The 4,010-nt window shown below is 40.5% G+C and overlaps 1 protein-coding gene across 1 annotated transcript in view; it reads right to left on the bottom strand.

The window, feature by feature from the left end:
• Positions 1-4,010, bottom strand: part of LOC106685385 (uncharacterized) — a 22,810-nt gene that overhangs the window by 18,138 nt on the left and 662 nt on the right. The window lies entirely within an intron of this gene.

Genomic DNA, 4,010 nt, shown 5'->3' with positions numbered 1-4,010 from the left:
TAACTATGTGTTTGTATCTTTTTTAGCCCTGACGAAGCCCTGCAACGTGGGGCGAAACGTTGGCTCATTAAAATAGTATAATTCTACTATTTGAGTTTTTTTTTTTTACCGCACCCGGACCATATTCCTTTCATCTTTACACACGGTCAATCAATAATCTTCCACTATAATACTTTCTATTTTAGTTTCCTCCAAAGCATCATTTAATTCCCATAGAATTGAATTTTGAACAGGCATTACCTATAACATAAACACAGATATTGGTCTCGGTTATCATCAGTTAATTCTTTCGGTCGAAGTGAAGAAACTTACAAACACTAATAAATTACATATAGTAGTAGGATAAGTGACGTCATTATTATAGCTAATAGAATTGGCGTATGTTAAAAATGTACAAATAGTCGTGTTAATTTTTTAAAAATTTCTTTTACCTGGTTTATTCTCTGCAACCTTCCTAGCTGTTACGTAACCTTCATCAATCCAATGAAATACTTAGTTACAGACGCGAAGTGTGCCAGGCCACCATTTTGTTCGTATAATCGTGGAAACAATGTATTATACAATAAGGCACATGCTTCAAACACTGATATTTAAATTTAAAAATCTTACCACAGAAAGAACATGTTCGTCTTGGCAGGGTAAGGCCAGCTCAAATGACTTTTCGTGACGGGCTTTATTATCCGACCTGTTAAACAGTATGCTACAATACCGACACTTATTTAACAACATTATTCGATGTAACACGATTTTGGAGGTGGTGTTAACGCATGCACGATTGAACACAGAATGAGGAAGAGTTCAAATAAACGGTCCTATTCATCGCCCGATTTTTTATGTTTTTAGGGATTATAAGTAGGGGAGGAGTGGGGGGATAGGAAAATGGTCAATGTTACTACCTCTAGCAAGTCAAGAATCGATACTGATTTTATCTAATATTCATCGTTTTCGTAGGCTACTGGAAGTTCCTTTCGGTTAGGTCAGATGCGGTCAGGTAAGCAGTAAGTCTCTCAAACAGTATAAAAGCAAAATGGCGGCCGGGCACACTCAGTCCCTGCCAATATGGCGCTGAACGAAAAGAAAATGGTCGTGAGACCCTAATAATGAAATGGTGGCGATCAAAAACCAGATGGCGGCTGGGTACACTCAGCCTCTTCCAAACCAGTAAGTCACGTGATCAATATGGCACTGAACGAAAAGAAACAGGTCGCGAGACCCTCACAATAAATTATGGCGATCAATAAAGAAAATGGCGGGCGGGTACACTCAGTCTCTGCCACTTCCATAAGTCACGTGACCAATATGGTGGTGAACGAAAAGAAAAAGGCCGCGAGACCTCATAATAAAATGGCGGCGATCAAAAAAGAAAATGGCGGCGATCAAAAAAGAAAATGGCGGCCGGGTACACTCAGCCTCTGCCAAACCCTTAAGCCTCTCAAACAGAGAAAAAACTAAATGGCGGCCGGGCACGCTCAGTCTATGGTGGCAGTCACGTGACTTAATTGAATTATAGACTTAAAATGATTATAGGGTGCGACCTATTAGGAAAAGTAGGCGCACGGGTTCAGACTCACGGAGGTAAATGGGACATAAGGATTGGAAGGAAGAGATATGTCTGCCACCAGCTCGAAGGAGATGGTGAAGCAAGGATAGGAGCGATTAATCAGGAAGGTGGCTGGAAAGACCAAATCTTGGAAGAGTATGATGACATTTTTTTCAGAGACGGAGTTGTACTTGAAGCAACAGGAAAAAATAGTACACGAGATTCAACCAAATGAAGATAGTTGTGATTCTATGTGAAGGAAAGGCGGTACCCACAATCACTTCGGAACACATTACAGAGGAGATAGATAATTTGCGTGACCAAGGAATCATAGTAGACAGCATATCTCCCTTTAATAGTCCGTTATTGGCAGTCTGGAAGAAAAGCGCGCCGGGTAAAAAAGGAGAGAAATATATAGTAGTTATCAACTAACGCAAATTGAACGAAAACACGGAAGTATCCCATACCTCGGTTCCAGAATATTTTGGATCGATTGAGCAGGGCTAAAATTTTCAGCACACTGGATCTGAAGGTGGGGTACCACCAGATCAAGATGCACCCGAAAGATCATCATAAGACGGCGTTTACTTTCGAGAGAGGGCACTACGAATTCACGAGGATTTTTGGCTTGAAAAATGCTCCGGTAACATTCCAAAGACTAATGGATGAGTATCTGATAGGATTGGATGAGTCCGTCTGCCGGGTGTATATGGATGACCTGCTGGTATTTAGCAAGTCCGATATGGAACAGTATAACATTTGAGGAGCGTATTCCAGCAGATAAGAGAGTATGGCTTATAGCTTTCACGAGAGAAGTCGGTAATAGATCAAGCCCAAATAACTTTCCTGGGACACACTATTTCACATGAGGGAGTAAGACCAGATGCTTAGAAAGTAGAAGCCCTGCAGAGGATGGGAGAGCCGAAGGATGTAAAAGGGATCCAAAGGTTGTTGGGTGCGTTTAATTATTACCGACGTTTTGTGCCCGAAATGGCTGAATGCCTCGTGCCATGGAACAACTTACTGAAAAAGGTATCCAAGCTGGTTGTGACGGCAGACATGGCGCATAAGTTTAGGAAATGTAGAGAGCAGCTGCAGAGAGACCCGATCTTTGCGTTTCCAAACTTCCAGAAACTGTTTGCACTTACGATAGATACTAGCGAGTATGCGCTGGGGGTAGTGCTATCCCAGGAACCCGAGAAGGGGGAACGTTCTATAGCCTGCACTAGTAGAAAACTTACGGAGACGGAGTCCCGTTACAGTGCTTTGGAAAGAGAGTTGTTGGGGTTTGTGTGGGTAGTGGACCACATTCGACCCTACCTTTTCGGAAGAAGATTTCAAGTCCTCACTGACCACAGACCTATTCAATGGGTCGGAAACTGAAAGAATCATCGGCATGCATCACTCGCTGGAAGGAGCTTTTGGCCCAGTATAATCTTACAAGCCAGGAAAAGAAAATGTGGTGGCAGACTGGCTTTTACGCGCTATAACCGTTAATGCAAATGAGGAAGACCAGTGAGGCCTGTCTAGAGATGTGAGGCAGTGTCCGAGAGAATAGACTCCAGAAGAAGAGAAGCAATTAGACACGGATATGAAAACGGCATATCGGCTGATGAAGGTTCAATAGGACGAAGACTGGCGAAGATGGAAGAAATCGAAGAATTGGAAAACGAGAAATGACGTCATTTGGAAGAAGTCCACGGGCATGATGAAGGTGATTATCTGTTATTATATCCGTTTTCATTTATTGTTTATAACTTTTTATTTTTCTAATTAATCCTGTACGTTTCATTGTATACTCTTTTAATTTTTCATTTACTTTTTGACTTATGTTAAGTATTTGTATCTTTTTTAACTCCGACCAAGTCCGGCAACGTGAGGCGAAACCTTGGCTCTATTGAAATAGTTTATCACTATTTGAGTTTTTATTTGACCACACCCGGACCATCTTCCATTTATTCATAAATAAAATTTGATTGATAAAAAGATAAGTAAAACTAGACGCTATCGATACGAGTCCATCATTAGTTCCCCTTGCGATATATTTAGCTAAGCGAGACCTTACTTCTTAAAGCCAATTTTATTTCTCCTCTACCTCACAGAGATAAAATTGCAACTTAATTACCTAGAAAGTGTTAAACCATTTTCGTATTCAGCTAAAAACGTAACTTGCTTAAATGAAAATAAAATATCATCTGATAAATTTGATGGTAATAAGACTATTTTTTGTTGCTTTTGATGCTTTTTATCACCTTTCAGATGTTAAGTGGTAATACTATCAGTTACAGGATTCCCTGCATTTGTTATAGATTAGAGTGAGAATCAGTTCACCAAATTTCGAGACTATTTGAAACTAACAAAGGGAGGCTACTCACGTGGGATTACCGATTTTAATGAAACTTATTTTAGTGTACTAGGTCGCAAAATATTATACACGTCTCCGAGGGTTCTTGCCAATGCATTCTAAGAG

Source organism: Halyomorpha halys, unplaced genomic scaffold, assembly GCF_000696795.3.
Source record: "Halyomorpha halys isolate HHAL.00 unplaced genomic scaffold, Hhal_1.1 Scaffold688.1, whole genome shotgun sequence".
Taxonomy (NCBI): Eukaryota; Metazoa; Arthropoda; class Insecta; order Hemiptera; family Pentatomidae; genus Halyomorpha; species Halyomorpha halys.
The sequence above is the reverse complement of the archived record's forward strand: the minus strand, read 5'-3'. Positions and strand labels throughout refer to the sequence as shown.